This window comes from Rhynchophorus ferrugineus, unplaced genomic scaffold (genome assembly GCF_030347505.1).
Source record: "Rhynchophorus ferrugineus isolate W39M unplaced genomic scaffold, kcgeb_rfMv2 rfM6, whole genome shotgun sequence".
In the NCBI taxonomy this organism is placed as follows: Eukaryota; Metazoa; Arthropoda; class Insecta; order Coleoptera; family Curculionidae; genus Rhynchophorus; species Rhynchophorus ferrugineus.
In genome coordinates, this window is record NW_027472585.1 from 32,796,122 (window position 1) to 32,810,568 (window position 14,447).

The window sequence follows — 14,447 nt, forward strand, 5'->3', positions numbered from 1 at the left end:
CACGATCACGCCAAGACTACAACCTTAAAGAAAAAAACCTAGTGCTTCGTTACTGTTTGCGTTAACAATTCCATCTGCGACGCCTTGTAAATAAACGCAGAGATATTTTGCAGAAATTCATTTACGACTTTTTTCTTGAATTATTTAAAATATTAAGATTGATATTTGTTCAGCCAGTCAGCAGAAATTGAATTCATATCTGTTTTTCAAATTAATGTGGATATTGAGTTTAAGGAATGTTATATATTGTTGATCATGTTGATCATATATAAAACACACTAAGGAATAAATCTTTCCTTTTCTTGATTTTTATGATAATTTCAGTTATTTGATGATATATAGCCGTTTTATTTATATTAGCGTTAATATTTTCCAAGTTTTCATGGACAATTTATTTATTAATATCTGTACTGCTTTGAATACTTGGAATTTGTATATTTTGAATATTTTGATGTATGTGTATTATGGACTAACAATTTGATTTCCCTTCACAGTTATACTGCATAACTCAATCTATTGTTTTTAAATAATTATTTTAGCCTGATTAATGTTCATTTCCAGAATGTTCAGAAACATCAATCAGTATTTTAAATGAATGTTGCGTACGTGTTTTTAATTTCTTTATTTACTCTTTTCATTATAAGTACCTGTTAGTTACTGGTTGCGTTTTTTATATTTATATATACATATATATATACATATATATATATATATATATATATATATATATATACAAACACTTATTACTTCATTTATTATTCCATTATGTTTATAACATAAAAGTAAAGAAGGATCATGTATGCTAAATAAACTAGCAGCCAAGCGACAATAATAAAATGTGATCCCACAATGACCGTCAGTCTATCAGAGAGACCCAAACACGCCATCGTAGAACTGAAATGTATCGATATTACAAAAAAGGTATTCCGGGTTTCCCCTCTGACATCCTGAACAAATATTTTTACAGCAGGAAAAGAAGTACAGTACTGACTGAAATACGTCAGAGTGACAGCAATTTTTTTTGTTAATCTCTTAGAACTTCAACAATCTGCCCGTGGGCAATAAGTAGAATTCCGTTATATAATATAACTATTCAGATATGTAGAAGATCTTCAGTAAGTGATCTGATGTACAATTTATAATCTAAATCTTATTCTAGATACTATTCTAACTTATTCCGAAGTCTATTATTTTCATTAATGTTTAAGCCCAAACTGTTTGCGTTTTGTCACTATATGTTTTTTCCATGTCAAACATTGATCAAAATGCATTCCTAGATATTTAACGTTGCTTGCGGAAGTTCATGATTATTCAATCTTACTGAGGGACAAGTTATTCTTCTTCTATTTATTATACAAAGGGTGAATGTCACATTGGTAGATTTTGTCTCATTTGCTTTGATACGCCTCGTTTTTAACCACAATTCGACTTTATTAAGATGAAGTTAGAGGTAGGTCAGCTGTATATAACAGATATAACAATGGGCCAAGAACACTGCTCTGCAGAACACCCGAATATATTAGTATTATATGTAGGTGAGTATATTCGTCACCCTGTTTCACAATAAAATGTCTGTCTGTGAGGTATAATTTCAGTAGTTGAAAGTGCGTATGGGGCAAAAGCTTTTTCAATTTAACGTACGGTCCAGTGTGCCACACCCTGTCGAATGCTTGATATATATCTAGAAATGCAGCGGGGCAAACATTTTTTATCATTAAGTCTTCTAATTTTGTTAACTAATCTATGTATTTGTTCTGTTGTTCCGTGTCTATTACGGAAGCCAAATTGATGGTCTAGAATAATATTTATTTCCTCTGCGTATAGCTTATCAAAAATTTAGAGATCACAGGCAACAAGCTTATAGGATGATAAGAGAAGACGTCTTCTGATTTTTGTCCAGATTTAATAATCATAATGATTTAAGGCACTCTCCATGTGGTAGGAATGTAATTAAGGCTTCTGAGAGCTCTTTTAAGATTCTTCTAGTAATTAAGTCAAAACCAGGAGCTTTTTTAGCATTGATTTCTTTAACTATTGTTTGTTTTACTTCCTGAACTACTTAAGAGGGAAACATGATTAACTTAATATATTATAGCCGTATTTCGACCACAGGGCTATCACTAATTTCTATTATTACCGTTATTGTTATTACTATTATATAAGCTTAAATTAAGAAATTAATAACGCTAAAATAATCTAATAAGATAAAGATATGGAATATATCGTGGATCAAGAACAAAACAAATTCTGTCATGGATGCTTCCTTGTGCAATCGCGGTGCTCGCGATTTGCATAAAACGAAAAACAACCGAGCGGTCTCCGAAGGAAATGCGGAAAGAGGAAAGATACGGTGTTAGTTTTGTAGAACAGTGGAGTGGAGCGTACCACAAAAGTAACTGGCTGACGTAAGAGCAAAATATTTCCTTATGAAACGGTTTGAACAATAATTATCGACTATTAGATGGACGATTTATTTACAATAAAATAAAGTGGACAGATCGCTCGTTGCTTAACATAAAATTGACCACAAAAAAAAACATATAAAAATTAAGCTCCAAATCCTACAAGGATGCTAACATATATTTATATCGTTTTATGTTTACACACGTTTAAATTTTATTGCTAAATATAATAATAAATATTATGTTATATAAAAATATCTTTATTGAAGTTTAGTTAGGCTTGAGTGACACCAAAATAATATGATTCTTAGGTACTTGTGTAGTATAGATGCTAAACCCAACCATAAAAAAGTTAAACTATTGTTCATATTTATCAAATATGTGTATTTTTCTTTTTAATAACTCTTTTTATTTAGTGATCTAAGTGAAGAAGACAGTTTTGGTCTGTTATTATGAATATTTTCCGTTATTCTGGCCAAATTGTCCTGTTTCGTAGAATTCAATTAATTATTCCTCTTATTTTACTAAAAGGAATCAATTCCATCCACTTTCTCCGCATGGTTACGTAACTTATTCGTTAATTTTACAACAGCATTTTAATTATTGGATGATTTCTTTGATTTGAATTAATATTATTTCCATTTTGTAAAATAGATAATAATAATTGTTGTCGATATTGAACATATCCAATATGCAGGTATTAAGTTAGAAAAAGCCGGCTTGGTGGCGCAGTGGTAAAGGCGATAGGACGGTCCTCCTACTGTTGCGATAGCTGCGAGTTCCTATCCTACTGGGGCATGGTCGTAAATTTATGTTTGTGATTGTTTAAAATTTGTGATTGTCCTAAGCAAATTTTATTATGGATGATCTTGTGACGTAAATTTTTCTATAATGGAACACAATGATTAAAGCGAAACAGAGCTAAACGTCGCATAACCAAGATGGCGAGCAATCAAAATAGTAGCGGGACTTTTGACCCACCTTATAGTTCAAAATATAAACAGAAACATTAAAAATAAATATTTTTATTTAAGTAACTGTTTAGTTATGATGGAGTTGGTTATAAAGCTATGATAAATAAAATTTTCTCGAGATATATGACAACAGGGGATGCAACATGCTATACCAGGTGCGAAATAATCAATTTTTTATGTAATATGTAATAATTTATGTAATAAAACTGTTAATATTGCTATCAGTGTATTTATATACAATACTATCATATTTTATTGATTTAAAATTTGATTGTTTAGCTTGTATTACGTATTTTCTGATAGATTTGTATGCTAAATTAGAATCAGAGAGTTAAACCTGACGAGAATCTGATCCAATGTTTATTAAAACGCAACGGGCAATCAATTTAGCGATCTATTTGCCATTGTGTTGCGGATGAGCGCAATTTCACTATGCGCGAAGACGTCGAAAGTAAACGACATTACTTAGTACCGCCCAAATTAAAGACATCTGATCCAATATTGCAAAAATTACGCATGGACGACGCGTTTCGTCTTTTTTTAACAGCATTACGTAACCCAGTGCCTTATTTGTATTCACCAGCTGCAAGAGTCTCCGGGTTTTGTTGGTTGGTATCGAACTGTTTGGTTGCTAGGACAGATGAAATAAAAACCATGTGTCTATCTGACCATGAATGAAAAGAAACAGAAAAAAGAAACAACACGGCCAAAGTAGCGATATAATAACCGAAAATGTATGCGAAATTGCATGGTCTGGGACTGATTTATTGCTGTCCAGTATCCAATTATTTCGAGGGATTATATGGGATCTGATACCAAGAAGGTAACTTCTGATTCATCACTAGATTCGTTAAGAAGACCATGAGTTACAAGTTCATGGAAGCGATTGAGACTATACTATTATAACTCAACACGTTTTGTCGTTTGTTGGAAAGAGATGAATATCGCAGGAATTTAAAGGTATCCAGTCAACTAATGTTTTCGCAGAAATGTTAAGAAAACAAGGAAAACTGTTATATTTGCAACAGTTATAGTAACTTATAGATAATGTTTCACATTTAAATATCTTAAATATATAATTTATATTGCTTATTTGATTCTTATATAGAAGTATTCTTAAGCCATCAGTTTTGTTTTATATTAGATTGTCATTATATTTTTTTATTATTTAAAATATATGAGTCAATCATAAAGCCTATTTGGACCTAGAGGGTGCAAATATGGGACTGCACTAAACACATCAAACCAACTAATAATCCAACGCATTCAAAACAAAGCTCTACGATGAATTACCAATGCTTATCGCTACGTAACCAACGAAAAGCTACACCATGATCTCGGAATCAAATGGATATACAAACTGAACCAAGATTTCGCCCTAAAACATGAAACAAGTTGCTAAATCACAGCAACGTGGAAGCAATACAGCTGCTGGACAACACGCAAGAAATCAGAAAATTGAAGCGAACCAAACCACACGAACTAGTTTAGTGTATAAGCTATTTCTAAATTTAGCTTAAATAGATTAGTTTTATTGGAATTTGGGAAATACATTTGGACAATACACACTTATGTATTAATCCCGTACATGCTTTGCTTGTATATTAATGCAAGTACAACAGAACAGTAGTAATAAATTAATTTGTGAATTAAGATGGTACTAAGCATATCGAATGTAAGATGCAATTATTAAAAAAAATATTTAAAATATTTATAAGTTCATATCCAATTTGTACCTCAAGAAAGTCGCGATTCGAATATAATAAACATGGGTATTTCTATTGTAAAATTGAATACGAAGTAATAACTCAGTCAACCTTTATAGGGCTTGATGTCTTCTGCAATATTGTCCACTCGTCAGTCGTTAAATATTTCAAAGGGTGTTGATCGAGAGTAATTGGTAAGTGTTTAAAGATGTGTATATAAAACAATTTATTACAACTATGATTTAATTTTGACGATTTACAATAGGTGTTATTTAAATTAACCCTCCATTGTTAAAATCACCTTTTATTATGTAACTGACTTTCTCAGATTACGATATTAAAGTGCCTATTGATAGTAAAAATGTACGGTGGACTTACCCATAAGTTTCAGTAAATTTTTGTAGACAAAACCACCATCAATCGAAGATTTCCGATAAAGGAAGATGAAATACCGAATCAAAGGAAACAATTTCTGGTGATTCACTTTGTTTCATATTGGAAAATTCATGGAACCCTCTAAGTGACGTTCTACTTCATAGATGTATTTATTCTTACATATGTCACATGGTCTGAATGAGCATCATGTTTAATTTTATTGAAGATATTGAAGATTATTGAGGCTTCCATAGTAGAGCTTTAAATGTATCAAGAGTAAATATTACTGTCAACAATAATAAATGTTTTAGGTAAATAATTTGATGCTTCATCAATGTGTGTGATCTGGAAAACCTTTTGTACTAATTAATTGATTCTGATTGAGAGTTGAAATTCCCTTTCATCGAAATTATTAACTGCTCTACATCCATGCATAACAGCGTCTAACAGTAATATACAACAACTATACATTAAGATTGCAAATACAATAGTTAGATTTAGTAGTAGATCTTTGATTATGTTGACAGGAATAATAAATCTATGTAATAATTCTATACTATCTATACTAACGATATGTGTAAGGCTTTTAGGCATTTGAGGCATTTTATTTATATATAAAATTTTGTTTCATTACATACTATTAAAAATGTATGAGCAAAATAATGAAGAATATGAAAAGGCAAGAATGGAAAATATAAAGCTGCGGAATAGATTTATAGAGTGCCTGAATAGTTTCCAACAAAATGTTCACCTAGTCTTGTACCAAAACATATTCCCACTGCTTCAATAATGTTGGAGATAAAAATTTACTCCCTACTATCTGCTCTAAAACCTATTCAATTCTGTTGAGGTTCGCCGATTGCGCTAGCCAAGCTGATGGCCAAATTATCGTGGCTAATGAGAGAACCAGCTTGGGTATTACCGTGATTGACACAACTATTCATTATCACTTTGTAAACAATTACAAACATCCAACAAAAATCCCACTAAACACATTTTTAATATTATCAGAAGGATAAATATTTTAAAACTTCTATTAATTAGCCTGAAAGTGTATTTGATACTAATTAGATTATCGATGATAGCCATAATATTTGAACCGACAATGTAACGCAAATTATTTCCGAAATATATCAACAACCTAAAAGGTCACCGTAAAAACAAGCCACGACAAGAAGGACGGAAAGAGACCGTATCGGAAACGTTTGATTTTAAGCTCGGCCCTCGGCTGGGAGTGTTAAACGTGATTTTTGAATAAATCTAATTACTTATTGACCGTAGATAGTTAATTTATGCATTTTTTCCGAGCCTCTAATATGATAATCAATTCCAGATCGATAAATAATAGTGTTTAATACTCTGTAACTATATCACCCGTGAATAATTAGCCGTAATGGCAGTGGAGCTTTGTGTTTGGACTAATTGGAGACAGTTTCGCGGTGGTAATTTTCTTCTCTCGCGAAAAAAAAACGTTATTTATAGTTCGCCTTGAGTGAAAATAAGTTGCGTGCGAATTTACGAGATATTTAAATTATCGACGCGGTGCATAACATTCAGGAAGCATGTTGCTCGCGAAAATGAAAATGCATCTATACAAAGGATTCTCCAGAACATGATGGAGTTAAGAAGTGCATAAATGTTTATAATTCAATTCTCTATAAAGATACAATGAAATACAAGAAAAATATTAAATCTTGTTTAACCGGCTTGGTGAGCGCAGTGGTCAAGACTACAGGACGGTCCTCTTACTGTTGCGATAGTCGCGGGTTCGAATTCTGCTGGGGCATGGTCGTAAATTTATATTTGTGATTGTCCAAAAGGCAAGAGCACAAAATTTGATAAGGAAAATGATGCCAGTGACGCCAATAGTTCAGGGCCACAGGCTGGAGAAGGCTGGGATGTCTTCTGGGATGAACTCGAACTTGGTCACTTTCCGTGATAAGGAGCCCACTTTCAGCAGTGGGTATAGTCCAGAAAAACCCTAGTTGGTAACAACGAGATTCGATAAAAAAATCTAACAATGTTTTTTTATTTTGTGCCATTTTAAGGTAATTTAGTTTTTTCTCAACTATTAACATTGGAACATTTTTATTCTGATTTTGTACAAATTAATAAAGTTAAAGACTTTCCAGCTAATAGTGTTAATTTAAGGGAATTACTTTTTTACGTATATTTTGAAGTCTCCGTTTTACCAACGAGGGTTTATCTGAACTAGACCTACAGTTTAACGTGGGCTCCGAACCACGGTCCTTGGCATTAAGCCTACCGACTGGTGAGCGACCCACTTAGAAATCATCCCAGAAGACATCTGGTCTTACCCAGCCTGGTTATTGGCTTGACTGGGATAATTTTCCTTGTCGGATTTTACACTCTTGTCTAGAACAATCACAAACATACATTTACGACTTATTTGCGATTACGACGATTTATTTGGTATTTACTACCATGCCCCAGGAGTATTCGAACCCGCGACTATCGCAACAGTAGGTGGACTGTCCTGTCGCATTTACCACTGCGCCAACCAAGCCGGCTTAGGGGAATACTGAAGCACTTAATAATACATTGATTCAGACAAGATCTTTTTAATACCAGAAGTACATCAACAATTATTTTTAAACTAATGGCATCAATATTAGAGGGATTATTGAGCGTTTACATTTTGGACATTCTTGTCTAATATATTGTTTGAATTTAATCTACTATTTCATATTCTTTACATACATTTTCATTTAACTGATTGCAACTGGTGATATTAAAGTTAACGTAAGTTATTAAATCTCAAATATTATGAAGAAACATATATGTAATGATGAGTCGAACATTAAAAAATAGCTATCTAAAAATAATAAACAAAATATTTTCGATCAGTTTTAAAATAAATATGTTTAATATTTTAATTATTACCAAAATATACAGTCATAGGTCGCAATATATTCAAACTTTTATAAACAAAGTCTAGTATATTTGCATCCTTTTATCACTTAAGCGATATGTTGTTGCTTCTTGTGAAATCAATTTTGTTTTTATTTTTAGATAAATATATTTTATATTCAGATATTTTATATATATATATACAAAATATAAACGGTTTCTAAGCATTTATATATTAGCAAAATATGATAATTTTTACCGTAAAAGACCAACATGTTCACCATTTTAATCCATTACATGAACATGCTGTTATTAATTAAATTTTTGCATTGATATGCGATGTTGTAGTGAATAAAACTGACCCTTCTAGATGACATTCCTTTATTATTACATTTTATATTTGACTTGCTTAGTACAATCTTAAATTATAAAATTAATTTACTACTATTGTTCTGTTATATTTGAATCAATATACACAGGCAGGGCGATTGCGGGAAAATTTTGTTTTATTAATCACCTAGAACGTCATCAATCTGCCCGTGGGCAATTAGTATTATTATTTGATTTTATTTATATAATATAACTATCCTATAACTTATAATATAAAATCTATTCTACCTTATTCTAGAGATTATTAAATCCCACTCTATGTGTCTATTGATCAGTTCGTATGGTAGTTTGCGTTTGAACCTACGCACTTAACTGTCATCGCGCACATTTAACTGTTTGGCGAGGGCATTGGGATGCACTAATAGTCTTTCAGAGTACTTCGCAGTAACACTCCGAATCACACTCGTTATGGGTTCTATAGGGATATCGCGTTGAATCAGTTTGTTGGACACGTAATATGGGCCATCGACGATGACTCGCAACACTTTACTCTGGTCGGGATAAATACATTAGTAGGTATTTTTCAAATAAAAATAAACTATTGACCCAATGACCAATAAGTATTTGATGAGATTTATGTTATACAATGACATGTAGAAGATCGCTTCAAGAAGTGATCGCCTTATAAACTAGTATTATATTTAATTCAATATCGTAATTTGGATTTACGCCCTATGATTCAATACATTTGGTTCATGTTAAGCCCAAGTTCTTTACGCTTTATTAGTACAGGTTTCTCGTTTATGATTATTAATATTTACCCAAGGACAAGTCCTCCTATTCAGGGTGAACGTTGGATGATTGATTTTGTCTTATTTGCCATCATACCCCATGTTTTCAACTACAAATTAATTTTATTGAGATGAAGTTAGAGGTTCCTTGTAACTGATATTGGATACTAGTGAGATGATAAAATCGTCGCATCGTCAGCACATGCTGCCACAGTAGCTGTATTTGAGGTCGTTACGTCAGCTATATATGGTTGATATAACAATGGGCCAAGAACATCTGAATATATTGGATGTATTTCAGAGTTCTTTAATAGTTGAAAGTGGAGGTGGGGCAGAAGATTTTCCAATTTATCTTGAAGTCCAATGTGCCAGACCTTACCAAAAGATTGAGGTATATCGAGGAATGAAGCCGAGCAATTTTTTTTTCGTTTAATTTTTATCTATTTGATTGACCAACCTGTGTAGCATTCCATGTTTGTTAGGGAAATCAATTAGATGCTCTGGAATAACACTTCTTTATTGTCTGATTACTTTGAGCGTCTTAATGTATAGTTTCTCGAAAACCTTTGATATCAAAGAAAACAGGCTTTTAGGACGATAGGAGGAAATATCATAATGATTTGGACCACTTCCAAGTGCTAGAGAAGTACTTCAAACTTTTTAAGGATGATCGATATTTGTCAATGGTGAATAAACATCGATGTTTAGCTGGAAAATATTGATATTTTGACTTTATTAATGAATTATTCCTGATTTATTTGAAGTTTGTGAGATTTTACGACCAAAAAAAGTTATTAATTGTAACCTGCAGTAAAGTTATCAGAGAGAATTTAAAAAATCAAAATTCTACAACACAAGAGGAAGAAGCGCTAGATATACAGAAAAACCATTATAAACTTATTAACGGTAAGAATAAAATGTTGTCTAGTCTATGTGACACGAACATGCCTATGGAAATACAATTTTATTTTAATAACCCGGTAGCTGATTTAAGCCACAGCTTCAGAAAGAGCCTTTTCTAAAGCTGGCCAAGTCCTGTGGACAGACTAAACAGACTAAAGGGAAAACACCTGTCCGAGTTAATTTTTTTACCGAGTGTGTCCAGAATATACAGGATGTTAATTTTTTGTAACCTCTGTAATTTCAATAATATTAAACACATTTCTTAAATACAATAGAATAAGTTTTATCTGTTACCGAAAATATCGACTTTATACATATCGATGTTTTTCAATCGATATTTATCGTACAATGATTCTTTTGATTCAATGTTAACATCAATATTAACATCGATGTTTTTCTAATATCGATTATTCCTAGTTTATAAGTAACACGGCATTAAATATAAACGTTATTAAACTGAAGCAATTTTGTGACAGCCGGCTTGGTGGCGCAGTGGTAAAGGCGATGGAACAGTCCTCCTACTGTTGCGATAGCCGCGGGTTCGAATCCTGCTGGGGCATGATCGTAAATTTATGTTTGTGATTGTTTAAAATTTGTGAATCTTCTAGGCAAGAGTGGATCAAGGATCAAGCAAGATCCGACAAGGAAAATGATCCCAGTCACGCCAGTAACCAGGCTGTTTAAGACCGGATGTCTTCTGGGATGATTTCTAAAGTTGGTCACTCGCCAGTCGGTAGGCTTTAATGCTGAGAACCGTGGTTCGGAGCCCACATTAAACTGTAGGTCCAGTCCAGATAAACCCATAGTTGGTAAAAGGAGACTTTAAAATATATTTTTAAAAAAATAAAAAAAATTTTGGCAGTCCTTGTAAAATTCCTCCAGTTACTAAATCAAATCCTGGGAATTTTTGGGCATTAATCTCATTCATCATTGTCCAAATCCTAACAAGTCCGGGGAGCTCATGAGTCGATAATTAATAATAATAAATAAATAAAATTGTTATATGAAATTAAGAATCGATTATTTATAATATGACTGGTATAGATAATGAAATTAAGACTCTTATCAAATCATAAGGAAGATTAATTATTTTTTCGTGAATTGCGGTTCGTATGTAGTTCACCAGAAAGCTCGATGGTAATGATAATGTTGCAAATGAGAATGAAGAAACTGCCCCTGAATTTATAGATGTAGTTCAATGTATTCATTACCCTGTTTCACAATAAAATGTCTGTCTGTAAGGTAAGACTTTAGTTTTTGAAAGTGTGGATGGGGCAGAAGATTCTTCAATTTTACTTGAAGTTCAATATGGCACAGCTTCTTAAAAGCTCGAGATATATCCAGTTATGTAGCCGAGCAATATTTTTTTCCTTAAGTTTTATTAATTTGATTGACCAATCTGTGAATTTGCTCTATTATTTCGTGTTTGTTAGGGGAACCAAACTGATACTCTGGAATAATATTTCTTTCCTGTGTGATTATTTTGAGCCTTGATGTATAGCTTGATATCCTGTTAGATCGAAAATCTTAAATATCACAGGTAACAAGCTTATAGAACGATAGGAGGAAACATCTTCTGACTTTTTTCCTGGTTTGACATAACACAGTTCTTGTCAAATTCTGCCAGTTATTAGATAAATCCGGCAGGCTTTGTAACATTAATTTCATTTACCGTTTGTTTGGTAAATCCACAGCGACTTTAACAAGTCCAGGAGGCTCATGGGTCGATAAATAGTAATAAATAAATAAATAAAATTGTTACACGAAATTAAAAATCGAGTATTTTTAAAAATGGTTAGTTTAGATAATGAAGCATAAGATTATTTTCAAGCTACAAAGAAGACTAATTAGTTTTTTGTGAATTGTACTTGTAGGTCATTCAACAGAAAGTTGGTTGGTAAGGGTAATGTTGAGAATAGCATCCTCTATATTAAAACAAAACTGTTACTAACAAAGTGGCCGAATACATGTCGAAATCGTCGAGCTATTTTTAACCAAGATCTGGCCGACACGCTGCTTAAAGAAACGATGCCGATAGCCTTGAACACATCGAGAACTTCCTGAAGACGACCGAAATCTTCATCTCCGTCATCGGGAGCGACCCGCTGTCCGCTCTCGGAAACATACATGAAGAATTGCATCGCGAGCGTCGGTCAGAAGCGCACTGCAAAACGAACAGATTCCGAAGGTTCCGATGATCACCGCCAACTGCGAACGGTATTCTAATAATACTTTTTGTCTCTAAACAAAATCCGCGATGGCAATCGTGGTCGCCGAGCGAGAATCGTTAAAAAATTAATTCAAGGACGATTTGCGGTGATGTTGAAGAGTTTTTTCAATCTAGATAGGCGTTTTCACACCTCGGGCACCCATTCAACATTTTCAATCAATATTTTATTACATGCGGACATATTATTTATGTATTCATGACCGTTTTTGAGCCGATGACAATGACGGTCGTACCGTACGAATAGATGACGGGCTCAGATAGAGATTTCGTCGTTTGCTCGCTCGACAGTGAAATATTTTGTCACTGTCAAGGCTTTGGCTATTGCAAATTTATTATTCACCAGTAGTTTTCTTATTATGCTATCGTAAAGTATATTGTAACTACAATTCATATTTTAGAAAATCCTTTGCGGATTATTTTATTTAACTAATTCCTTCCCACTATTCCTTTTTTGACACTATATTCAATAATTTTAATTTTAAATTAAGTAAGTCCTTCTTTGTTTCTAATGAAATTTCTATAACACTATTCTTATATTAAAATAGTTTTTATGTCAAAAGTATTTACGTCATTTTAATTTATATCTTTTTAATCCCTTTTAGCTCTTTTATTTCTTATTTTTATCTCTCCTATTTTAAAACTGTTTGTGGTCTTAGTTTTAAAATAATTTTAAGTTAAGTTAAGTTAATTTTCTTAATTGTTTGTTTTAATGGTGTAATTGGTTAATATTACATGATAATCTGATTCATATTTCAATTTATTAGTAAATTTAATCTATTTGATGATTGCATTTTTTTAAACTCGATTTTTGTACCATTTTTTAAATCCAATTAATTAAAAAATTTAAGAATTAAAGTATGTTACTAGATTTTTTTTAAATGTGACATTCTTAGTGGACTAAGCTGTGAGGTGGTGAACAGTATTAGATCTATTATTCTATTAAGTATATCGCTTTTTCTTCAATAGAACGCATTGATAATATTCAATTTAAATTTTTTTAAATAATTAGGGCATTATTTATAACATTCTTGCTGATATCGTTATAATTTGATATCGTAAAACACTGAGTTTGGTACTGTATTGGACAAGTCGAGCCCAAAAATACAAAAATAGTGATATAATTTGAGACATAATCTTTTGGGATTAAAATTACCAACAAAACAAATCTAAATTAATATTACTATTTGGGTTCAGCACTGACTTCAAAGTGATTAGTCAGTAGTAGTTAAAATAGTACTTTAAATAGGTAAATAGGTTTAGGTAGGTATTAAGCTAAATTATTTGTACATAATAGAATATAAAATACGTGTAGTAGATAGGTTAAATAAGGATTTTGCTTATTGTTATTTAGTTATTACAACGAACATTATGTGCATATTATATTTTGAAATGGTTTTTTGTGTTAAGGATCTAAGTTTGACTATTTTTTAATTTTTAGTTAGTTCCTTATTTATTTTTTGAAGTCGGTTCAATTTTTTTGTTAAAAATATTTTGTTTCATGCACTTTTTACTAATAGCTAGCAAATCTGCATAGACTGGTTTTAATAACCAGTTTTAATTATACTTTATTTATTTTAGCAGCTACTATTGTACAATTTGTAATGGATATATTCTAATAGAGCTACATTTATTTCTCCCCGTGATGTCCATTTAGCACTACGATATTTCATTTATTTTATCAGGTGAGGCATATAAGCACAATGTTGCCTCCAAACTATCCAGATCTAAATACGCCCCTAATAGCTATTTCTAGAGGAGGGTCATCGATTTCTATTGGCGCAGATCGCGTACGTTTCCAACCGATTTCCAAGGCCCTCTCGTGTCGTTAAAAACAACAGATCGAGTCCAGTCGTGTGAAAACAAAT

The 14,447-nt window shown here is 32.1% G+C and overlaps 2 protein-coding genes across 7 annotated transcripts in view; one reads left to right on the plus strand and one right to left on the minus strand.

Moving 5' to 3' along the window:
* Window positions 1-14,447, plus strand: part of Pdp1 (PAR bZIP family member Pdp1) — a 166,948-nt gene that overhangs the window by 134,862 nt on the left and 17,639 nt on the right. The gene's annotated exons all lie outside the window — the stretch shown is intronic.
* The window catches only part of LOC143198083 (uncharacterized), an 83,956-nt gene that overhangs the window by 67,905 nt on the left and 1,604 nt on the right, over window positions 1-14,447 (minus strand). The window lies entirely within an intron of this gene.